At 40.5% G+C, this 26,514-nt stretch overlaps 1 protein-coding gene across 21 annotated transcripts in view; it reads left to right on the forward strand.

Annotated features, from left to right (window-relative positions):
- Positions 1-26,514, forward strand: part of TENM3 (teneurin transmembrane protein 3) — a 2,371,016-nt gene that overhangs the window by 452,223 nt on the left and 1,892,279 nt on the right. For all 21 annotated transcript variants that reach the window (XM_053252610.1, XM_053252608.1, XM_053252605.1 and 18 more), the window contains one exon: positions 20,606-20,659. The gene's annotated coding sequence lies outside the window, so the exon portion shown is untranslated. The remainder of the gene's footprint in view (positions 1-20,605; positions 20,660-26,514) is intronic.

Here is a 26,514-nt window from a genome sequence, read left to right on the forward strand (position 1 = left end):
AGAGGTTGGCTGGCCTCAGTTTGGTGAACATCTGTGGCATGATCTGGAATTTCTAATTCTAATGCTGGAGGTTACCAGCAGATGTACCACTGTTTTGAGGTCGTTCATCTCAAGAAACAGATGCAGCTGGCGTATCAGCCAAAGCTGATAGAAGGCACCTCTGGCCACCTCCTCAACCTGGTAGTCCAGGGAGAGGCTTGGATCCAGAAGCACCCCTAGACTATGTACCTGTTCCTTCTGGGAACAGATACCCCAACGCCAAGATGTTACGAAACTAAACACCGGGTTTACACTATGCTGACCGAGAGGAAAGCTGGTCTTGTCCGAGCATTAGCTAAGCAGGGTCCACCCTGGTTGCATATGAATGAGAGAATTTATATGTGAGCATTGTAAGGTATTCTCCTCAGGGGATGGAGTCGCTCTGGGAACAGCAGAAGGTTTCAAGTTCCCTCCCTGGCATCTCCAAGATAGGGCTGAGAGAGATTCCTGCCTGCAACCTTGGAGAAGCCACTGCCAGTCTGTGAAGACAATACTGAGCTAGATAGATCAATGGTCTGACTCATCATATGGCAGCTTCCTATGTTCCTATGACACTAGTAAGTGTCATAGTGAGCATATAGATACTACAGTATCTATCCACAGTGATAAGACACAGACAATCTTTGTCATTCACTGAGTTCTGCTGTGCTTGATGCCCATCTTGCTGCTGTTAACAGCTTTACAGCCAAGGAGAGAAAATATCTCTCTTTTTGAGAGAAAAGATAGATCAGCATCTAGGCAGTATGTTTTCCCTGGAGCATTTCTAGATGGGGCTTTCAGCTTGGAATGGAGCATATGCATTCACACATCGGCAGGATTCAAACCAAAGTCTGTGCAATATATTGGGGAGCACTTCACATACTATTCAGGTTTTTCATTGCACATTAGAGCCAAGCCTGATAGACGTCCGAGGTTAAAAAAAAATCCACTTTTTGCAATTTTTTTTTTTTTGCATGTTCATACTTGCAGTAAACCCACGGTAAAGCCTGCTGTCTGGAAACGCTCCTGGTAATCTTTTTTTTTACCTTAAGCTAGTCTTTATCTGCAAAAATACCTTCAAAGGACAGAATAATGTGGAGAATTGCTGTAGGGTACCTGACCTCACAGCTTTAGTATTTGGGATAAATGCCCCATTTTAGCCTATGGGCAAGATGGCCCTTGAAAGAATGCTTTTCAAAGTATAAAGGCATATAAAATTTCTTGTGAGAAAGAAATTAAAGAATGTTGCTTTTGTCCAAGCAACACAAACAATGTAATGTTGGACTATTTGAAGCTGCAGGATTTGGGGTCTACAGAAGTTAGTTCTCAGTCAAAAGTACTTTCAGCAAAATAAAATCAAACCAAATGCATGCATTGTCTAGTTCAGTACCTCATTAGAGACTGCACAAGGCTCTAATAGTCCCATCTGACATTACTCTTATTACTGTGGAAGCTGTTGCAGTGCTCCTGTTTTTTTATTTTATTAATTTATTAGAATTTTACAACATTTACAACAGCATTAATTAAGAACATATTAAGAATCAGAAAGTGTTTTAAAGTTTTATTTATGATAATGTTAAAATATTAATTGTTAATAGTTGATAATTGATAGTTAATGTTAATCTATTAAATTAATTTATATTATTTTTAGGTTTTAGTTTTAAACTGTAAACTGCCCTGAGATTTTATATAGGGTGGTATATACATGAATCAAATAAATAATAAATTAAAAATCATAATTAAAAATGCAAAAGGACATGGACCAGCACTATCCAATACATCTTTCCAAATCTAACCTTAAAGTCCACACCTTCGTTGTCTGGCAACATGAGCACATAAATATATTATATCATGCCAAACACCTGATAATTAATTATTCCAGTATACTATTAAAAAAAAAACTGCACTCATGAACAAATCTGTCTTCCAACCATTCTCAGCACTTAATATATGTAGTCAACTGCATGTAAACCATTATGTCCAAAACTAATAATCCAATCTTGCCAAGTAGGTGACGTAGGGGTTTTCCACTTCTTACTGACTATCAGTCTAGGTAAGATACAGTGCCAATTCTTAACTTTGAGATATACTGAGTCACTTGGTATTGCAATATGAGATGGCCAGTAAGTGAAAACTGTAATTAATAACCCATAATATCACTAATGCTCGTAACAGTATGTTGACAAAATCCAGTCCTTCCTGGATATTGCCAAAATATATAAATTAAATCCAACATATACTTCCCCATCTCCAGTACTGATCAGTACCTGCTGGATAAATATAACTTAATCTTCTGGGAATCAGATACCAATGCATTAATAATTTATAGCTCTTTTTAAAAACTCATGCTTAGATGGTTAGAGCTTTTCACATGTGTGACTTAACTCTCTCTTCTAAATCTTACATGACTTTTACTGGGATCAGCGAAATGTAGCTCTGAATTCATTTCCATTCATTTAACTGTAGGGTGCACTATAGAGATTCTTGGAAGATTATTATACTATTTCCAAAGCATCTTAATCACAAGGCTATTAAGACAGGAATATTTATTAAATTGTTCAGAACAGTTTATTGCCATATATGTTAGACTTTATTCAGACTTTGCAAAAACTTATATACTACAATAATTAGAAATATACAGTGAGCATTTGTCCATTATATTTTGAATTATTTTACATTAAATATATTCATTCTTGCACCACCAGAAGGGTGTCATTTAATTTCAATTATGTGTCCATGTTTCACTGCATAAAACTTCAGGATTTATTAAAAAAAACTTTTACAGGTACAGTAAATAGGAACTAAATTTGTCAACTTGAAAGTGCTAAAGATCAGCAAAAATGGAATTGCTGGAGATCTGACCAACTGCCAGAACGATAAGTGGGGAAAAGATTGAGCATTCTGCAACAACATAAAGAAGCTACTGGAAGTGATATTTACTGTAGCAGTTAGTCTCATAATGAGAGGAGTTTTGTAGTAAAGATGTCAGTGAAACATCTTCAGGCTCAGGAAAGAAGTTTTTGGGATTTGGAATTGTGCTCTGAAAGGACGGACAAGCTCCCTAAATTGCACTCCCAAGCCAGAGTTCAGAAAAGTTAGGTCCCACTTCACCAGTCATTGTCAGCTTTTCAGCCCATCAGTACTCCCTTTACTTCTACTAGCAACCAGTGGTGGGGGAAGGACTCTTTCCTTCTCCCCCAATTCTTTGGTGTGTGACGTGACTAATTGTGCCATCTGTATAAATCTTTCTCCACATCACTTCTGCTCTGCTGTTAAGGAATAATGTTGTAAGGCTGAGAGTTGTAGTCTACAAGTCCCAGTTGCTACTATAACTTCCAACAGGTACAATCACTACTACTATTGCACATAGCTACTGCCATAGGCACCACAAAGGCAACTGTCTCTTTCTTCCAAATCAATAGAGCTGAGGGACACAGAAGGGGGCGGGGGGAGCTTGTTGTTAGCCACACCCTAGGACTGTGTACTCATGTCAGTCTGACAGGCATGTCAGATGCAATATTAGGGCTGTGGGATTGGATAGGTCCAACAGTTATGTTGGGCCAGATATGTCGTATGTCAGCACTATCAGAATGAATTCCACAATGACAGGAGACAGCTCCAACAGAACTTTGACAAACTTATCTTCTGTAGCCACCCAGGATCCCAAGTGAGGGTAGTGGGGAGGGATATACAAGAGAAGGGCAGTGTCATACTTGGCAGGTCGGGTGTGGCAGGAAGCACACTGTGGGAGCAGACAAAGTCAAAACAGGCACAGAGTCAGAAGCCAAAGATCAGTCTATTAGGAGCAGACAGGGTCAAAGTCCAAAAACAAGCAAAAGGTCAGACGCCAGGGAGAGCAGGAACAGAACCAAGGTAGCACCTTGGTGCACCTTCATCCACATCCACAATTAAGTTGATTCAACAAATATTGGAAACAAACTTTGGCCTTAAATACAAAGCCATCACTGCAGCCCCATCTGATCCTGGAATATCTTAAAGGGGCTGCACCCTATTTCTCAAGCTGTAGCTGCAGCACAGCTGGGTGGCTGCTGGTGGGAATTGGGGTGTTTCTGGTTCATCCTCTGACTCAGAGGACACAGCAAGGATGTGTTGAGGGGCTCAGCAGGTGCTCGCATTTCCATTGGTGGAGGTGAGAGCCCCTAGAGGCTTGCCTCATCCTGTGTATCTGAGCTTGTCAGAGTCAGGCTCAGGGGTCACAACCAGTGTTCCTTCCATTTTTTTTCATCTGTGTGTGCAATAAGTTTTGTTCGGTGGCAATATCAAGGCAGTGTGTGCACACATGCATTTAGAGTAGGACCTTCCTAATTCAACCTGAGCAGGATCTAAAATTGAATGAGCAGACCTAAAAAAATGTGTGAGCATGTGCACACGAGCACGCCTTATAGGGAATATTGGTCACAACAGCTTCACCTTGAGAGCCCCTGGTGTCCAACTCAGGGGCCATGGCTCCATCATCCTGGGACTACTCCATGTTGGACTTGGGGTTCATGACAGATAGGGGCAGAAAAATGTTGGATTTCCCAACACAATAGTTTTGTTTTACTACAAAAACGGGGTGGGTGTCTGCTCTGCCACTTGTCTTTGCTTAGACACAATCTGAATTCATCCAAAACCTTCATCTGAACCAATCTGTGGTTAGACAAATGTTCTTCCTGCCACTCCTCCTGCCATTGCTACACTGATGACACCACTCTCATAGCTGAGAATGCGGATGATCTGCAGGCTCTAGTAATTAAAGTCAAGGAGCACGATGAAAAAATGGGACTACAACTAAATGTAAAGAAGACTAAACTAATCACAACGGGTACAGCCTCAGAATTGACAATGAAGACATTGAAGTGGTGGATAGCTTTTGCCTTTTAGGATAGATGGTAAACAGTAAAAGATCCAGCAGTCAAGAAATACACCACAGACTAGCACTTGGTAGGGTTGCAATGAAGGCCTTGGAAAGGATATTTAGATGCCATGACAAGTCTACACCTAGAAAGATTAGAATCATTTGGACAATGGACAATGGTTTTCCCCGTGACACTCCATGGATTCAAAAGCTGGACTTTAAAGAAGCAAGATAGAAAAAGCATTGACACTTTGAACTTTGGTGCTGGAAAAGACTTTTGAGGATACCATGGACAGCCAGGAAAACAAACAAATGGATCATAGAACCAATCAATCCAGAATTTCCATTCTGATTCTGAGTGACCACTTGAGTGGTCAAGGCAATGACCAGGCTCATACGATCATATTTAGGACACATTATGCGAAGACCCTACTTTTAACTAATTTTTATTATATGTTTTTTTAACTTTTGTAAACCGCCTTGGAATTTTTTTTAATGAAAGGCATTATATAAATTTAACTAACTAACTAACTAACTAACTAAATAAATAAATAAATAAATAAGACCCTGCTCCCTAGAGAAGTCTATAATCCTGAGGAAAGTTGAAGGAAATAGAAAAAGAGGACGACCAGCAGCAAGGTGGATGGACTTGATTATGACAGCAATGAATGCACCACTGAGAGACCTTAAAGGCCAAGTTGAAGACAAGTCATCCTGGAGAGAATCTACTATCTATGTGGTTGCTAAGAGCTGACACCGTCTTGATGGCACTTAATCAATCAATCTATCAGAGTACATAAAATGACTGTCTCATTATCTGCATATAAACTATGGGATATTAATTCCTGCAATTATATGTAGATGAAAATCTGAGTTCTCTAAACTTTGGGCCATAGGGTTAGAATTAATATAAAAATTAAATAAAGAGGGATGCAAGATACATCCCTCTTAACCCTTTTATAGCTGGTAATGATTTTCAAAAGCAACACTTGCGAGTTGTATCTCACTCTTAGGAAAGTGTTCATATACAATTTCTGGCTAGGGAAGAGTAAACGCCTTTCAATGGATGGATGACTTATTTAAGTTTTTCCCAAAGGGTTACTCTTGAAATTGAATCAAAAGTAAATATGAAATCAAGAAAGTCCACATATAAAGCAGATTTAGAAATATATTTATCTATTAAATGGTGTAAAACTAGGATATGATCAATGGTTGAGCACCCAGATCCAAATCCAGCTTGCTCGTCCCTAAGTACATCTTCAGGTTTCGACCAGTCTTGGAGCTTTTTATTTAGGTGCCTTGTCTATAACTTACTACGCTCAGTAGACTAATGGAGTAGTAATTAGCAAGGTCACTCTTGTCCTCTTTTTATATAGTGGGACAACTATCACTGCACCCTAGACCTTGGGAATGTGTGATGTTGGATCAATATGTATGTGAACAGGGATCCTAACAGGGGAGTCAATCAATCTGGTTTTACTTTAATTAACTCAGGAAGGACAAGGTCCTTCTTGGGGCCTTCTTCATCTTCAGGGTATCCATCAGACTAACCACCTCAGTTAGAGTTAGTAAGTCTATATCTAATTCATCCAGCTTCCACTCCAGCTCAGAGTCTGCATATAAAATTCTAAAGTGTTCTTCCCATGCATGTACTGGGATTTGGTTGATCAGACTTATTAGAGTTTTACCAAGGCCTCTGCCAGTTATCTGTCAGAAAAGAGAGGAATCACTCTCCTTAACTGATCAAATTAACAATTGCCAGGATTTTAAAATAGACTCCCACTTTTTTCTCAAGGAGGATCTTATATATATTTTTTTGAGATTCAATAACTCTTGGGGAGACACAGTTGGGCAGTTTTGCTTATAAGCTTTAAAGCCAGCTAAACATTTTCTTCTAAGCTCCATACATTCTTGATCAAACTAAGCTGGCACAAGTATACATGCTTTCTTTCCTCCTTGCAGATAAGCACATAAGTTACCATCATAAGCTAGTGATGATCAAAAGGGGGGGCTCATCTTTTTTTCCTTAAACAAGGAAATACAAATATTGTGACTCTTTTGTCACAATAGGGACACTGATATATCAATCAGTGTCATCAGATCTGTCCCACAAATTGAGGAAATGTCTTGTATATTTGATAGGTCAAATAAAGTTATTTCCTGGGTAGAGCACAGGCTCTACTATAAGGAAGGTCTCAAAAGCTCCAGTGCACAAAAGATTCCTGCATGGTCCTTGGGATCCCATCCATAGTTAGGAATCTTCTAAAAGCAGTAAAGGTAAAGTGTGCTGTCGAGTCGGTGTCAACTCCTGTTGACCACAGAGCCTTGTGGTTGTCTTTGGTAGAATACAGGAGGGGTTTACCATTGCCACCTCCCGCACAGTATGAGATGATGCCTTCAGCAACTTCCTATATCACTGGTGCCTGAAATAGGTGTTTCCCAAAGTCTGAGAAACACACAGTGGGGATTTGAATTTGCAGCCTCTGGCTTGCTAGTCAAGTCGTTTCCCCACTGAGCCATTAGGTGGCTGCTCTAAAAGCAGGAAGTTCTCAAAAAAAGTGAGAATAATTTCTTTAATAATAATAATTAGATGACATCCATTTTGTTTTTTGTATTACAAAAGACATAACATTGTACTGTTAGATGCTATATACTACGGTTAGCAAATGGTAGCAGCTGGGTCAGTTCTCTGAATAAAGACCATTGAGATATTATTTATTAGTAGATATTTCAGACACATTTTTGTAGAATCCAAGAGTTGTGGTATGCAAGGACAAGGCAGTGGAGTGGAATCGGGAATATGAATAGTTTAATGAAATGGTTATTATGTTCAGAGAAGCAAGTGCAGACTGCTTTTCAGTGCTCTTGCTGCTGGCTGTTTGTTAGCCTTGCCTCTACTACTCCAGGACTGGGATACAAGACCCATTCAAAAGCTGGCCTGGATCAAGGAATGGATTAACCAAAAACACCACACTTAACAAAATGTTTTATGATATCCCCAGGACCTCAATATTGAGTGAATATAATATTACTTCAAACGTGAACCATATCAATGCCTGCTAGTGTACTAAGTTTACAAAATATTAGGCTAGCAAACCTCATGAGCAAGTTTATAAATACACACCATAATCCAGCATGGGAGATCTATAGATAGAAGCTGGCTGCCACTCACTTAGGCTAATAATAATAATAATAATGACCAAAATAATACCAGTAGTAATTGGTGCCCTAGGTGCAATTCCAAAACACATTGAAGAGCACCTCAACAACATAGGGGCCAAAGAAATCACCATCAGCCAATTACAAAAAGCAGCTTTACTGGGAACAGCCTATATTCTATGATGATATCTATAATAATAATAACAACAACAATATTGATAATAAAACACAGCCATCTGAAGTCCTTGGGAAGGACTCGATGTGTGGATAAAACAAACCAGTCAATAACACCTGTCTGTGTAAACTAATAATAATAATACTAATAATAATAACCATGTTCAAATTATTAACTGGAATAATAGCAGATGAAGTAATGCAACACTTATTAACTAACAAACAGCTTCCAGTTGAACAGAAAGGAAATTGCCCGAACACTAGAGGCACAAAAGACCAGCTACTGATTGACAAAATGATTTTAGAAAATTGCAAGAGAAGACGAACAAATCTAAGTGTTGCATGGGTTGACTACAAGAAAGCCGTCGACTCATTGCCTCACACATGGATACTAACATGTTTAGAAATAACTGGTGTCAGCAAAAACATTCAGATATTTATTTAAAAAGCAATGAGCATGTGGAGTACACAGCTAACAATCAATGGCGAGACACTTGGACAGGTTAGCATTAGAAGAAGTAATTTCCAAGGGGACTCACTATCCCCTCTGTTGTTTGTAATCGCCATGACTCCACTTCCACAAATACTAACCAAAACAGGCCTCGGATACCAAACATCTAAAACATCAAGGCAAATCAACCATCTGCTGTACATGGACGATCTGAAGTTGTATGGAAAGGTCCCAGTCAGAAATCGAATCGCTGCTAAACAATGTTCGTATATTCAGTAGCGATATAGCAATGGAGTTTGGACTAGACAAGTGTGCTGCATTAATAATGAACAGAGGGAAAATAACAAAAACAGAAGGACTAGAACAGCCCAATGGAAGCAAGATCAAGAACCTGGAAGAGAAAGAACATTACAAATACTTGGGCATTCTCCAGGCTGATAACATTGCACACACTGAAGTTAAAAGAAAAATAGGAAGTGAATACATCAGGAGAGTTAGAAAAATCCTCAAATCCAAACTCAATGACGGGAACACCATACAATCCATAAACATCTGGGCTACACCTGTAATCAGATACACTGCAGGAATAATAGACTGGACCCAAGCAGAGCTAGAGATGCTAGATCGTAAGACCAGGAAAATAATGACCATCAATCATGCTCTGCACCCCCGCAGTGATGTCGATAGGCTATACCTCCCTCGCAGCTCAGGTGGAAGAGGAATGCTGCAAGTCCATCAAACAGTCGAGGAGGAGAAAAGAGGACTTGAAGAATATATAAAGGACAGTGAAGAAGATGCACTTCAAATGGTCAATAACGCGAAACTATTCAACACCAATGAAACAAATCAGGCCTACAAGAAAGAACAAGTCAAGAACCGAGCAGAAAGATGGAAAAATAAGCCACTGCATGGTCAATATTTGCACAATATAAGTGGAAAATCAAACATCATGAAGACCTGGCAGTGGCTTAAGAATGGCAACTTGAAGAAAGAAACAGAGGGTTTAATACTGGCTGCACAAGAACAGACAATAAGAACAAATGCAAGAAGAGCAAAAGTCGAAAAGTCAACCACAAACAGCAAGTGCCGCCTTTGTAAAGAAGCAGATGAAACAGTGGATCACCTAATCAGCTGTTGTAAAAAGATCGCACAGACTGACTACAAACAAAGGCATGACTAGGTAGAAGGGCTGATACACTGGAACATCTGCAAGAAATACAAGCTGCCTGTAGCCTTTACTGGGAACAGCCTATATTCTGCGACGATATCTATAACAACAGCAACAACACTGACAATAAAATTCAGCCATCCCAGGTCCTTGGGAAGGACAAGGTACCCAGTAGTTACATGAATTGATATACACTAGAAGTTGTTCACAATTAGAGGTGAAGCAGGGCCTTGTGTTTAAAGACATCAAAGAGATTTAAAGGCAGGCAGGGCACTCCCCCCACCCCCAACCCCCAGGCCTTGATCTGAAGATAGTATTCATACATTTAAATGAGCTCACAAAGCCTGCAGCCACTGGGCTCCTGTGCTGCTTGCTTCTCTATCCATCCCCTCACCCACTTTCCTTTTTGAACTGATGTTAAGCAAATTATGAGTCCTAATGGTGGGAAAGGGAATGAGGCACGTGCAGACAAAGCAGGACTGCAGATGGGATTTGAGCCCTAACTAAAGGTGCCAGATGGAACTGGAGATCTTCTGTATCCCAAGCAGGTGCTCTACCTTTAGCTATGACTCATTGTCAGTGCTGTAATACTTCATAGGCTTTAAAGCTATAGGCAGCATTTTCAGGATATTGCAGCCCTAATCTCCTAATACTGAAACACAAGAGCTGCTAATGTATATGTACACAAGCTGCACCCCAAATTTAGAGGAAGAAAGCTCACTTGCTCCGGGAATTCATATAGGCACATAGAAAGAGGAATCTATAGAAAGGAGTAAGAGATAAAAAGCAAGCATATTATCTATAAGCAATGTGACAGAAAGCTGCACAAAATACAATCTGGAAATGTTACAGTGGAAACTCAGATGTAAATCAAGTAACACCAACCTCTGTATTATTTAATCTCTAAGTGTCATAATTATACCAGATAGTAGTCAGTAAGATAGAGGGTATGTGGCTTCATTTTTGACCATTCCCCCCACCAGCAGTTAATTGAATATCTTTCTTGTTGTTCTCTGAATACACAGTACACCTTCATTTTCAAATCAAAGCTGACTCTGTACATAATGATTACAGATACAGAAATTTTACAGTTCAAGGAAATGTGAAAGGAGACAGTTATATCCACACAATTTGTGGTGTCACCAGAGCCATAATTTGTGTGAATATATCCTTGTGTCTTTGATGTCTGCAAAACATAAGTAGGAAAATATTTTATTTTATTGGAGCAGACAGTGTGTCCTAAAGCTAGATATTTAATCTGTCATTTTGTGATTTTGTAATTCATTGTCTTGTATTGGTATAACCTAAGTACTGCACATAGGAAGCTGCCATATTCTGAGTCAGACCACAGGTCCATCTAGCTCAGTATTGTCTACACAGACTGGCAGTGGCTTCTCCAAGGTTGCAGGCAGGAATCTCTCACAGCCCTATCTTGGAGATGCTAGGGAGGAAACTTGGAACCTTCTGCTCTTCCCAGAGTGGCTCCATCCCTTATACTGCTCACACATTAAGTTTCCCACATGCAACCAGGGCAGACCCTGCTTAGCTAAGGGGACAAGTCATGCTTGCTAACACAAGATCTCTCCTGGGAAATGTAGTCTTTAAGTTCAAATAATCTCTCTGGCAGGGTTTGCGTTGATATAGGATACCATGAACTGGAGGCTGTTTGGAAGATCTGTTTCCAGATGATTTTTTGCAGTTTATTTATTTATTTATTTATTTATTATTATTTATTTATTCGATTTTTATACCACCCTTCTGAAATGGCTCAGGGCGGTTTACAGTTATAACAGAAACCATTAAAACCAATAACAATTAAAACAGAAATATAAATATAACAATTAAAACATATTAAAAAACAATTAAACTATAAGAATAATTAAAACCCTGAAAACCAGGTTAGCATTAAACAATTAAAACTAATTTAAAACCCTGAAAGGCCAGGCCAAACAGATGGGTTATAAGGGCTCTCTTGAAGGAGTTACGATTGCGAATTTCTGCTGGGAGTGCATTCCACAGCCCGGGAGCAGCTACAGAGAAGGCCCGCCTCTGAGTCGCCACCAAACGAACCGGTGGTAACTGGAGACAGACTTCCTCAGATGACCTTAACATGCAGTGGGGATCATGTAGAAGTTCTCATTGTTTCCCCCACTTCTGGGCATTTAAATATGACTTGCATATCTGGTGTATAAAAATGATCTTGAAATTATCTGCATTGTCAGAATGCCTAGTTTGCAGATGATTCAAAGCCAAAAATTTACTTTCAGTACAGCATAGATAATTTACTAATTTATCTGTACAGCTAAATGTATCCTGATATTTCAACATGCAGAATTGTGCGTGTTACTTTGTCTTTGTTTAAATTCAAATCATAGTGTGGTAAATTGGTTGCTGAAAAGTACAAGAAAAATGTAAACACGCTTTCTGTACTATAAATATATCAGCTATGATTAAAATAGATTATGTATGTCATTATATCTGTATGTTGCTTATGCTAAGTGGCTGCAGATGTTAAAGAAATCATTTTGAGCATCTTGTATCTTAAAAAAAAAAATAGGAAGAGATGCAAATATCCATCATTGTATGAGCAACCACATGTTGTTTGTTAGCTCATTTCAGAGATTGCTAATCATGAACAGATTGTGCAAAAGTTTGGCTATAGGCAAAGACTAAAGTTGGGTGTGCCATCATTCAATGGTTTATATACTGTGAGACATTACATACATTATGGAATGTAACATTTGCACAGTTGTGCAAGAGCACTGCTGCACAAGTGTAAAAATCATAAAACTCCATATGCGCAAATTTTCCACTAGGCACAGCAATGCTGTTGTACAACTGTAAATGTGACATTCTGCCCTGTATGTAATGTTGTGCTGTATGTCAGCCAGTATACTTTTGCAAGGTGATTGTTTGAGTGATTCTTTCTACATTATTCCTCTTTCCAAAATGATTCTTGGGGGGGGGGGGTTGTCTGTTTTTGGCATGATCCCCGTCCCCCTCAGTGTTTTTGACCTATCCATACTGTGGGCTCCTAAGAAACTAAGGCGATCTTACAAAATAACACACATACTTAAAGTAGTGTGCCCGCACTGTGGAAGCACTATTTGCATTGGAAATAATGTAAGTAGTGTTTGCAAAATGTTGCTGCACTACTTTAAATATTTGCACTCCCGCCAGTAGTTCAGGAGTATTTCAGGATCTTAGAGCCACCTGTTATGCTGTGGAACATGTTGGCTATTGATCTTTTGAAACAGCGTTTCCACATTCTTATCTGGGAAAAGCCATAGCTCATAAGATATGGGAGTTGGGACAACACATTCTAAAAGTTAATGGTAACTTTGCTTCTTCTGTGTCAGGCATGGATCTGTAGAATATCATTTACTATGAGTTTTCCTAATATGTTGAGTCACAGGAATGTGCATCTGCACTGTGTATTTAAAATATTTGTATCTTCATATTCTATCAAACTATATATAAGGCAGTTTACATTAAAAAAAACTGCATTTAGCAAGGATATGTTAAGCTAGCAACATTTACCTTTGACAGATGTTTTATACAGAGGCGTTAGCTAGGGAAAATAGCGCCTAGGGCAAGCACTGAAATTGTGCCCCCCCCCCAATATCTGACACCCATCTTTCAGATAACTTCACCATAATATCAGCTCAAAAATACAAGTCAAGCTCATTAATCTTTTAATTAACAAATTATGGCACTGCCTGAAAATTATCACTGCACCTTCCTTGCTTTCACTGATGCAAATTGCTGAGGCAGCACAGATACAGCCTTCTTCAGAAAGCAGGAATCACATCTATCAGCTATTCTGAGAGGTAGTGGAGACAGGATGTAGTCCTTACATTCCCTTATCAGCATGTTTATTGCATTCCAAATCCAGCAGTGTGTATTAGCAACCCCCCTGCCCCCGCCAGCTGCTATCTGCCAGCAAGCAGCAACATTCACATTTTTATATCCTACTTTTCTTCCAAGGAGATTGGATTTGAGCAGGATGGGGAGAGGGGTTGCTACGGAGCCTGAAGAATTTAAGGAAGTTTAAGGAATAAAGAGTGCACCTTGGGATTAGTGTTTTTGTCTGGAAGAGTTTTCAGTCATGTGCACTGTTCCCTCTAAGGTGTGTGCATGTGCTCACAAGTTTTCCGATGTCCGCTCAGTTAATTTTAGATCCCACTCAGGTTGAATCAGGAAGGCCCCACTGTGAATGCTTGTGCACACACAGTGCCTTGATACTCCTGCCCAGAACAAAACTCATTCCGCACTCAGATGAAAAAAAATTAGAGAGAACACTGGTCATGTGTTGTTGTTGTTATTATTTTTACATTGATATCCCACTCTTCCTCTAAGGAGCCCAGAGCAGTGTACTACATACTTGAGTTTCTCCTCACAGCAACCCTGTGAAGTAGATTAGGCTGAGAGAAGTGACTGGCCCAGAGTCACCCAGAAAGTTTCATGGCCGAATGGGGATTTGAACTCAGGTCTTATCATATGGATAATAAACACTCTACCATATTCAACTAGCAATGTAGGAAGTACACTATTTTGTCTTTGTAGAAGTGTTACTTATAACTGAAGTTTTCTTACTGCATTGAAGCAATGTATATCCAAGTATTACCCACAAATCACACACAGATTAAATTATAAAACGTGCTTTTAACTGATTCACAATGCAGATTAGAGAATCTGGGACACAACCTACCATGCATGCAGCATCTAAAGGTAGGGATGTGCACAAAACTGGTTTGCCCAGTTTGGTTTGAATTCGAAACAGGTTCGAACCAGGAGGGGGAGGTTCAGTTTTGGTTTTGCTCTAACCTCCCCCTGGTTCAGTTTGAATTTAAACTGGTTTGAACTGGTTCTAATTGGTTCTAACCGGTTTGAACCTCCAAAAGTGGGTGGGGTGGTAGCTGGCACCCATGGGTACCTACCACCCAAAGCAATTGGACATTCGTACAATTTTTATGAATTTTTGAAATTTATGTTTATTTTTCTCTCATAGGTTATAATGGGACTCGAACCAGCCCATTATTCCCTATTGTGGAGCACCTATGGGTGCCAACATGCACATGCATGCCACGGAGACATAAAGCGCGTGCACAACGTGCTCACGCACAAAAGGCTTCCTGAAGGCAGGGAGGTATCCTGCCGCCCCAATTACTGACTAAAATATGTGTGCTGGAGGGGGGAAAGTGATGGGAGGGGTAAGTAAACCCTCCCCCCACCATTAAAGGAAACACAACCCCAGTGCCGGACTGCAGCTCCACGGTTCTGTGCACACCTCTAGTGAGCACTGACTTGCTGATTATTTTCAGGCAGCGTTTGCTGCCTAAAAGCATCTATTCCCCTTTTCTCTCCCAGTGTCACGCCCTTGATCTCAGATAATGAGGAGGAAGGGGAAGCTGACAGCCTTTCAGCTGATACAGGGGTGCCAGAGGGGCAAAGCCCAGCTGTCAGTTCCCAAGAGTCGGGTGAGGGAGGTCCGGCTAATGTTTCAGAGCAGGCACAGCAGTCTGAGGCAGTAGAGACAGCGACGGACAGACTAGAAGATGAGCTGTGCAGGCAACCCCCACTGACTCCACAGCAACGGCGTGTCACAAGACGAAGAGCACAGCTGGAAACTATCAGGAGGAGTAGAGGGCTGATGAGCCTTGAATCCCTGCCAGCTGAGAGTTATCAGCTTGGACTATAAAGCACGTCAACAGCTTTCTGTTAGCTGCTGGAAGACAACATTTGTCAACCCTTGTGTTGACAGCTTTCAGCCCGAGCCTGATATAGAGAACTATTCTGAGCCGTGTTTCATTTCTGCAGCCCAGTTTGTATTGTGGACTATCTTCCTGGACTTCCTTTCTGGGTGGCCAGATTGCTGACACCCTACAGAGAGGAAGAGAAAGGGAGAATAGATGCTTTCAGGAAGGAAGTCTGCCTGAAATGAGACCTAAGAGCTCGCTCAGAGCTTCGGAGCTTGAGGCCACACTCCCCTTTGTGACATAATAAAGGGGGCGTGGCCACTGCAAGGGAGCATCGCCTAGAGCTCTGAGGAGCCCAAGTGAGCTCTTCAGTCTCATTTCAGGCAGGCTTGCTTCATGAAAGGATCTATTCTCCCTCTCTGGAGGGAGAGAAAAGGGAATAGATGCTTTTAGGCAGTAAATGCTGCCTGAAAACAATGAACAAGTCAGTGCTGGCTCAGGGGGCGCCCACCTAGACTCAGAGAGCTCGTGCGAGTTGCGCCTGAGGGTGGTTGCCAGAGGCAGCAGTGAGAAGTAGCCGTGGGGATTCCCTCCCAAAAAAGAAATTTTTTAAAAGACATAATTGTGGTGATTGTGGGCAGGGGTGGGTGGGGCATGGCAGGCACTTTGTGCCCCCTGCAACTGGTGCCTACGGCACATGCCCTGCCTGTCCCCCCCAGTTACACATCTGATTAAGCAGTGTGGAATTGTGTGACATTAATCCCTAAAGCTGTGGAAGTGGGCTTTCCTCTTCTGCCTGGTGTCATGGTTTATGCAGTGCAAATACTGGCTGATATCCTGACTATGGAAACACCAGTCAACAGGATCATAATTACATCACTTTCAGATTAACTGCACCAGTGCAATGGGGAAAGTAAGGGTTCTTTTAATGATCTCCCTTCCCAGGAAGCCCTCTGTACCTCCTGAAAAGGAACTGGTTCACACAATTGTTTGAATTGAGGTTTAATGTGGGTTACATTCATGTGTTTTAAATCCAAGATGAATCTGAGATTTCCACCTTCTTGTGGCTTCACACCATCATGTTAATGCGAATTCTGAATGAATTCGAGATTCGAACAATTGTGTGAACTGGGGAGTATATAAATGCAATTAATATTTATATATCACTTTTAAACAAAAGTTCCCAAAGTGGTTTTCAAAGATATAAATAAAATAAAATAAAATAGAGAAACCCCCTTACAAAGAGAGTTTATCATTTTCCAGGGCACATTCCAACCAATATTTCTAAGGGATTAGAGCTGCCATGGTAATCTTCAGATTCTATTTTCAATATACAGTAGATATTTTTGTTAGTGATGATCAATCTCTTTGTTGCCCTTCCAAATTATGTCTGTTTCCCCTTTATTTCTGTTCTGCTCTTCTACTAAAAATCCTGGAATTTTTTCCATAACCAAAACCAAAAAGGTAACATTTTAACACATTTTAATTTACTAATAAATTAGTAAATGACTTATGGTAAGGACAGCTGCCAGATTTTCATTCCACAAACTTCAACTATCTATTGAAGAAGGCATATTTAATCTACCACATGTTTAGGCTTATCATTGGGAATTAGTTTTATCTTCAGCTTTGGACTGGAACAATGAGTTCCAGGCTTTGGTTACATTTTAGGCACAGATTATTATCTGACCCCACTGAAATCTTGACAGGTGCTCGGGTCATTATATGTTTATGGATCTGGGTCACTGCCATTAGTTAAGCAGCAAGGCATATATGGAGAAACCTGGATTCTAGACATGGCTTTGATCCTTTGCAGCACAAAAAGCTCACATTGTGGATGAATCCCAGTTTGAAGGTTGCTCATAAGTCTTTTTACTGGGCCAACTGGACCTCTCACAACATCATCACATTAGATCAACTGATCTATTCCAAAGCTGTTTTTAAATCCTATTTATTTATTTATTACATTTATAAACCACTTCATCCAAAGGCTCTGGGTGGTGTACAGCAACTTTAAAAAGACATTAAAAACACACAATTCAAAACACAATGCTAAAAAAACAATATAAAAAGAATTAAAAAACAATTAAAATCATTTAAGACAAACATTCAATCCAGACCTCCAAGCCCACCCCAGTCCCACACCAAAGGCCTGGCACCAAAGGCTGGACCCCTTTGGTGGCTGGCTTTGGCGGCCTCCTACAGGCAGTCCACAGGCTATGCCATTGGCTACACCTCCGGCATGCCTTCATCCAATATATGATGCCAAGGACTCCAGAAATCTCTCCTCCCATGAGAGATCTCTGGTCCTTGGGGACAGGTGGAACAAGTCAAGCACTCAGACAGAAGGCACAGGTGGAATAGGGCAGCAATCAGGCTGTCACAAGCTGGTCCTTCAGAAGGTCTGGGTCTGCAAAAACAAACCTCCTTAGCTGCAGAGGCGTAACTAGGGAAAATGGCGCCCGGGGCAAGCACTGAAATGGCGCCCCCCCGCGCCCCCCCCAGTCACACCCCCCCAACATACTACATTATACTTAGGTTTTTCCTCACAAGCGGCCGCCGCCAAGCCAGGCCACTGACTGGCCGCCAGGTGCCAGCAAAGCAATGGGGGGGGGCGCAGGCGGCGTGGAAGGGACCGCTCGTGGGGAAGGAGGCACCGATGCGCTCCCTTGACTGCTGCAGCGCTGCTGCACTGAGCAGGAAACATTTGTATTAACAAAAAATTTAAAAAAATTTTAAAAAAATTGGTCATGGCGGCGCCCCCCATGTGACCAGAAAATATGGCGCCCGGGGCACGTGCCCCCCCTGCCCCCCTATAGTTACGCCTCTGCTTAGCTGAGACAGGAATGCACAGGCAGGGTGAGACATCTGTTGTTCATCAGGAGAGGTCAGGGAGCTGACAGAATCTACCCCCTTCCTCTCTTCACCCTCTCTGACCCCAGAGACGCTCTCTTTGACACTTTGAGAGCTGAATTTGCTATACCTTCAAATGCTAGCTGGCAGTTTATCCAGCTAAAACATTTATTGTCATGGCTCTTTGGTCCTGATGCGATTGCAGCTTCTGAAATTCCATCTTTAGTATTAGATTTAGAATATTTATTAAATGTGCCTAAGCCTGCAACCTCACTATCAGAAACTTAAAGTCATTAAGAATGATATCGATTATATCCGAGATCTTTGGAATAATGGTATTGAGTACCCTATTTTATTCAATCAATGGCAGGTTGTATTGAAGGCAATGGAACGTGCCTTTTTAGATCTTGAAATGCAGCTAATACAGTAAGAACCTTTATTCCATGTCTATTGGACACCTCAGAGAATGTTTAATGAGGGGTGACTGCAGACTCCATGTGTTGAAGGTGTAATTTTAACATGAGTACACTTACACATATGTCACGTTATCGCACCATTTTGATCTGAAATTCATAAGGTAGTCAAAATGACATTGCATTTAGCATTGTCGGTTAAGGACATTCATGTTTCGTTGGGGTATATTCCCAGCATATGGAATTTAGCACTACGTCCAGAACTTTGGATTCTCCATGTTCGGGTATTGCCCAAAGGATTATAATACAACATTGGAAGGACAAATTTACTCCTGAATTACAACTTTGGACATCTGATATGTGTTCTTTCTCTACAGTTGAACTTGAGTTGTTGTTGTTGTTGTTGTGGCTAAGGTAAAGAAGAAGAATTCTTAGCTATTTGGTCAAATTTCAATGAAGTGTTTGAGCTTTGAAACATAAGCCATATCTGTTAAGAGTTCCCCCACCCAGCCACCCAAATCTCATTTTTTCTCCTTCCCCTGTGTTGGTTGTATCCTATCATGTTAAGCTGTGTAATTATTTTTTTAAGAAAATGTTATGAAGTAGGTATTTAAATATTTCTTTCTGCAAATGAAAGGAATCCATAGAAATCTCTTTTTCACCCACCAACCCATACACATACTCACACGCCCATCTATCTGCTGGGTAGTGGGAGAGGTCCAGAACCATGCACTCAGTTGCAAATTTTGGCAAAAGAGGAATTTCTAAGTTTATTAAAAGATGAATTTTCCTGACCCTCCTAGCTTTAGGTTTATAATAATTTACACCGTCAGTAGTTAAAGGGGGAGTTAAAGGGGGGAAAGTCAACTTACCACACTTTGTTCATGGAGGAAAATGACATTGGCCCAAGCTCCTCCTTCATTTCACCGCTGCTTTTGCAAGTGGAGAAATGAGGGAGGAGGTTCATCACTTCTGTGGAGAGAGAGACCCATAAAAGTGACAAAGTTTTGGGATGGTAATGCTGGGACAGCTGTTCCTGTTTTCCTGTCCTTTAACCTGAAAACACTACTGACAGAAATCTATAGTGCATTTTACCTTTCCCCCCTCCCAAAACATAAAAATGCTGGGTCCAAAAAAGCTTGGCCCAGCAGTATAAGATGGGCTTATAATTTATCCTTTTAATTTAGGATACTTCACCAAAAAGTGACTTGATGCAGTTCAAGCTAGGTATTTGATAAAACATCATCCTAGATAAGTGAAGATGGAGGAAGGAGATTGGTGTAATCTTTAAGGATTTTATTTGACAAATAAATATTTTCCATTTCAAGCTAATTCTTTCAGTTTTGATTATACAACACAGTTCTCCTTCAATTCTCTGATCTTCTCACTTTCAAGCTGACAATTATTTTACACACATTTGTGCCAATTATGTCCAAGATGGGTCCAAGAACATACAAATATAGATCTTAGGGTAAGATAAATAGAAAACTGAAGTGTTATTGCCTTGCATTTGAACTGTAGAAAGAGTTATGCCTCTATTTTCAGTGTTTTTGCATTTGTATATTAACCTGAATTTGTCCAAATTCCCTAAGTGGCATTCTTAGTTCTTACAAAGACACCCCTGGTATTAAGAAATAATTTTCAGTTGCCCTGCTTTTGTTGTTGTTAATTCATGGAATGAAACGAAAATGGGGATATTATGGTTGTTATATTTCTTATTTATGGGGATGAAAATATTCTTATTAGCTGTAGCGATTCAAGGTTTATTATATTTTAAATTAATGTATTCATGTTTTTGTGACTTTTTAACAGGCAATAACTTCAAGCTGGCATTGTGAATACAGATTCTGCTACAGGAAAATAACAGTAAGTGTTTGTGTTTCCTATAACTTGTTTTTAAAAGATACTATTTCATATTTGTGACTACATCATTTTTTGAATGAATCTGTAAAAGCTGCTGTGGTTATTTCTGTATGTTTCATCTTGTCTTAACCCTGCAAAAAGGCTTTCTTCATAACTGTAGTGTTGCTATTTTAAAATCATTAACTGATAAGGGAGGGAAAATGTTATCTTCCTGATAGAGGGTTTTCCTGGTTTGGGGTTTTTTTTTAACAGATGCCTGCAATAAATGCCTTATCTGATTTCTGGTGTTTTCCCCCTTTGATTGTTTGGTACAGGTTTATTGTTTTCTAAAATTCTTTGAATAAATGCCTTCTATTCATTGTGCCATTTTTTTCTTTGATAAGGTTATATAACCTTACAACCTTTTTAGAGGGGTTCCCTACTTTGGGTCCATTATATTGTTGGACTACAACTCATCATCCCATGGATAGGCAATTGTGGCTGTTGATGATGAGAGTTGTAGTCCAGGGGACCCAAAGTTCGGAACTCATGATCTAATAATTATTAGAAAACCTATAATGTAGGGAAATGCTGATATGCTTACAAATACAATCATTGCTGTTCCACTCGTGTGTGTAAGCTATGTTTGATCAGAACCAATCCCATGAAGCTCACTAGGTGACTTCAGGCCATTCATGTATCTCCCAGCTTAACCTCATAAGGCTGTTCTGAGGATTAAAACAAAAAACACCATGTAGATAAAGACATAAATCTTGGCTGTAAAATAAAAATATGAATGTTGTAATTGATTCAAATAAGATGTGGTATTGACCATGGGGAAAGGAAAGAAAGGATTACAGTTATTTACAGTTAAACACCTTCTCGTATTTATTGATATGAGGTACATCATTGATTTTAAACAGAAGTGTTTATTGGTTTCAAGGGAAACATCTGCATACAAATCAATGGAATAGTAATGACCAGTAATGGCCTGTAGGTTTTGCCTGCAGGGTTGGGGTGGGGTAGCAGGGGAAATAGTCAATGTCTTGTTAATTGTATCATAATTCAAGTTCTTATCCAAGCTGTAACAGTTTTCTATGACAGATCCTATATATTTGCTCTTCTTTAACTTCTATCAGAAGATTGTTAAACTGTGAAGACTGTGCCTTTGCTGACAGTGACTTGGGAGTGGCTCCCGTCCTTTCTTGAGGGAGGGGTCAAGCAGCAGGTGCTGGAAGATTACTGTTTAACTCCTTGGCCATTGGCCTAGAATTTTCAAGACTCAATCGTGTCTCCCTGTGTGTTTAATGTCCACATGGAACAACTGGGAAATGCCATTCCAATACTTGGGCTTAAATATCATCTGAATATGGATGACATTCAGCGAGGTGCGGAGCCAGCCAAATGGCACCCTGGGTCTGGCCCCACCCGGTGGCCCCTCCAGTGACATCCTGTGCGTGTGATGTCATGCACACGGGGCATCCCTCAGGCTTCGGAGAGCCCCTAACGAGCTCTTCCCTGTCCTTTTCAGGCAGTGTTTACTTCCCTTTCTCTTCCTCCAGCAAGCACTTTCAGGCAGCAAGCAATGCCTGAAAAGACAGGAGAGAGCTTGCTTGGGCTCCCTAGAGCTCAGGGAGAGCCCAAGTGAGTTTTCCCCTGTCATTTGCTGCCTGAAAGCATCTATTTCCCTTTCTTTCCAGAGCCCAGATGTAAGCATAGGAAATTCACTTGGGGCTCTTCCGGAACCCGAGCCAAGCTCCCCTGCAGGCTTCAGCGGCTCTTTCCATTGGCATCCTGGGTTCTTTGAACCCATTCGCACAATGATGGCTCTGCTGCTGCATTCAGCTATATCTCTCTTTGTCACCTGATCCTAAGAATGCTCTATATCGGTGGTGGTGATGGGCTGTACGTGGGTCAATGAATTAAGATTGAATCCAGACAAGATGGAGGTTTTGTTGGTGAGTAAGAAAGCATATCGAGTTGAGGATCCAACCAGCCTTTGATGGGCTACACTCCCCTTGAAAGAGCAGATACCCAGTTGGAGCTAGTACTGGACCTGTCTCTGTTTCTGAATACCCCGGTGGACAGACTGGACAGAGGTGTTTTTGCACAATTTTAGCTAGTGCACCAGCTGTACCTCTCTTTCAAAAAAGGCAGATCTGGCCAAGAATACACATGCCTTAATCACATCATGGCTGGATTACTGCAATGTGCTCTATATGACATAGCCCGTGAAGAATATTTTGAAACTGTCACTGGTGCAAATTGCAGCAGCTTTTGACTGGATTATTTATTTTGTTTATTTTATATATTTCTGTACCACTCAAAATGCAAGTTATGCACATTTTGAAAGAGCTGCACTAACTTCTGATATGTTTTCAGGTGCAGTTCAAAATACTGGTTATAATCTTTAAAGACCTTAATGGCTTGGGCCCTAGATATCTGAAACACCTTCTGATCCTGAAGGTTACTGCCCTCCTGATAGGGTCAAGAGAAGGAGTTCTGCACTTTTTGCTGTTACAAAAAGCTCAGTTGTCATGCAGGTGGGACAGGGCCTTCTCACTTTTTACCCCACCACCACCACCTTTGGGATACTCTTCTAATGAATAATGGGCTTCCATCATTATCTTTAAGAGTCAGGTAAATAGCTGGCTGTTTACTCAGACCTTTGATCTTTATGGGTGCTGCTTTTCTTTGCTAGTGCTGCTTCTGTGGTTCTTTCTTATCATTTTATGGTTGTGTATTAATTTTGAATTGTTATGGATTTTATGGTTGTTCTAAAGGGATATGTTGTGGTGTGGACTTCTTTGATTTTGTAAAAAAATGAAAGCACTATACATATTTAACAATAAATAATTGTTAAATACCCACAATCATTAAAATACAAGAGTACAAATAAAAATTATTTATTTATATGGGTTTTCATGAAGGGGGTTCAATGTATTGTTGATTCCTTCTGCATAAATCTAGAATGTGTGGAGTAATCATATTGTAGACCTGCTTACACATGGGCTTGTGTGACAACAGCAAAGGCCCATTGCATCATTAGAAGTGTACAATTTGGAGTGGGAAAGAGTTGGGAGGAAAAGGAGGAAAATCTCAAGCCTCCTTGTGATTTTTCTTCTTCACTCCACTTCATCCCATACTCCTTCCCCATCCCTGCCACAAGGTTCTACAAGTGTGTTTGCAGGGTGCACATATCTGAAACTCTTTGGTGGAGGAATTATAGTAGAAAAGCCAAGGGTGCCAAGGAAAGGGCTGTTTGTTCTTGCTTCTATGTTCCACAGTACCGCTTCTTGAGCCTCACTGCAACATGGAAGCAGACTCTTGCTTAGTGACGTCTTTGCTTTGGTATTGTTCTGTAACATGAAGTGCAGGGTATTTGTGCATCTTCTGTCCCATGAGATGTCTGAGGTGCAGAGCAGTATTCCCTCTAAAAGGGATTTCCCGATGGTTGACTACAACTCCCAGAATCCTCAAAAGCTATTGCTGCTGGGGATTCTGGGAGTTGTAGTCAACAACATCTGGGAATCCCTGTTAGAGGAAACACTAGTGTAGATGTATGTGGAATTCATGCATATCATTACAGATGAATATTTAAATTGCCTTTTGCATGAAAAGTACACACCTAGTTCCTGCAGCTACTTAAGGATACACAGTTTTTTTCTTTGTGTATTTATTTGTTTAAAATATATCTTGCCTTTCCAACAAAATATGCCCAAGACAACTAACATTATAAAAGCGCAATAAGTAAAAATACAATAAAGAATTAAAACCATACAACCACCAAGAATAATAAAATAGTGTTAGTCTAGCAATAAAACACAACAGAACAATCCCAAGCTGTTACTATTGCTGAGTCACATACAATGAGGCTATTCACATGATGGGGCGAAATTGGGCTAGCGGAGGCTAGCCTGATTTTGCCCCATCATGTGAACCACCAGGCTCGGCTGCGAGCCTGGTGGTTCCCAGGCGGGTAACCCGCCTAACTACCCCTGCCCTAAAACCAGGTTTGCCCTGCACACTCACGCAGGGCATACTGGAGCTTCCGGGGGCTGTGTGGCCCCCGAGATCCCCAGCCCCCACTTGCTCCGTCACGGAGCCGGCAATCATGTGGGCAGCCAATCCAGCCACCCAGGGCTCCTGCTCTGCTCGTGTGTGGGGAGAGTGGGCTTAGCTTAGCCACTCTCCCTGCTCACCCTTCCAAACTGGGTCTCACTGATCATGAGACACTGCTCAGTGTTAAGAAGCAAGGTGAGAGCACTATAACTGGAAGGAACTTGCAACTATGTTACCACAGTGACAAACGTATATTGTATTTACAGACAATCCAGTGTGCCATCGAAGGGGCACAATGAATCCAAATGCCTATTATTTTGATGTAAACCTTTTGGGAGGGCACTGTTAAAGACATACAACTGGCCACAAAGTAGACAGGTTACAAAGAATGTGGTAGAAAACTGGAAATGTGTGTGTTCAGGGCTCCCCGCGTTGTTTTGCATAAATTATAGTCACAGGAACATAGGAAGCTGCCTTATACTGAGTCAGACCATTGGTCCATCTAGCTCAGTATTGTCTACACAGACTGGCAGCGGCTACCAGAAGATCAGCTTTCCTATATACCAGCTCATAGTTGTAACATATTAGAATTTCGCATGTGGATCATGTTATCTTATTGGATTACAATAGAAAGCGACAAATCTGTCACTATAAAGTTTGGCTAATAGCTTCAAATTGAATAACTATTAATGCTAATGAAAGGCTTTGTTTTCAATGTCATTGTTTGTATTCATGTGCACTACTGGATTCCAGATGTCAGTCTTCATCGTTCTCTGTCATATTTTGAAAGGCTGGACAAAAAATATGTAATGACAATTTTATTCAATAAGGAGCCCCTGGTGGCGCAGTGGTAAAACTGCCGCCCTGTAACCAGAAGGTTACAAGTTCGATCCTGACCAGGGGCTCAAGGTTGACTCAGCCTTCCATCCTTCCGAGGTCGGTAAAATGAGTACCCAGAATGTTGGGGGCAATATGCTAAATCATTGTAAACCGCTTAGAGAGCTCTGGCTATAAAGCGGTATATAAATGTAAGTGCTATTGCTATTGCTATATATGTGTGTGTGTGATCTTAAGGTCATGAGAGACACTGTCAAGGCATACTTGTTCTCTGCAACCTAGTGATTGGAGGGATGAATGTTCCTGATTAGGTTAGGTGCTCATCAGTCTGAAGTCCTATTGACTAACTCAACATGTCTCAAATGCCAAATAATAAAATGGGACATCATAATCAAAATCAAAAGGAATATTATTTCTATAACGTTTAATTTGTGTTAGCAGTGTTGACCTCTGTGCTTGTAGATATGTGTTTTTATGTTATTAGGTAGACAATAAGAGCTGACTTCAATAGTATTTCTTCTCAACTGGGATATCGTATTTTACACTGACAAATTACCCTTTATTATTGTAAATTTTAAATAACAATTTATTATAGCTATTTTCTGGATTTTGACATTGAAATAGAGGGTTTAACTCAAGACTCTAATCCTGTCTCCAGTGTTGAGAATTAATTTATTTTTCTCCTTTTATCATAGGCTTGGCTGACAAGTGCTTTATGGTTTCCAGCTGTTTTTATTTTCAGTTTTTGTGTGCCTGCATTAAAGTAGAATAAGTTGGAGAATATTTGTCCAATCCTAAATCACATAGTTTTAGTCCTGACAGATCTGGGTGCTGTAAAACAGGATATCAGCAATGAAAAGGAGCAGTCATCAACTGCTGTGACAATTGACATTTATTCCCTTTATATTTTTTTCTTTCCTCATTTTAGCTATCATTCTTGCAACAGTGTATCATATGTTTTGGCATCTGCTACTATATTA

Source organism: Hemicordylus capensis, chromosome 5 (assembly GCF_027244095.1).
Source record: "Hemicordylus capensis ecotype Gifberg chromosome 5, rHemCap1.1.pri, whole genome shotgun sequence".
Taxonomy (NCBI): domain Eukaryota; kingdom Metazoa; phylum Chordata; class Lepidosauria; order Squamata; family Cordylidae; genus Hemicordylus; species Hemicordylus capensis.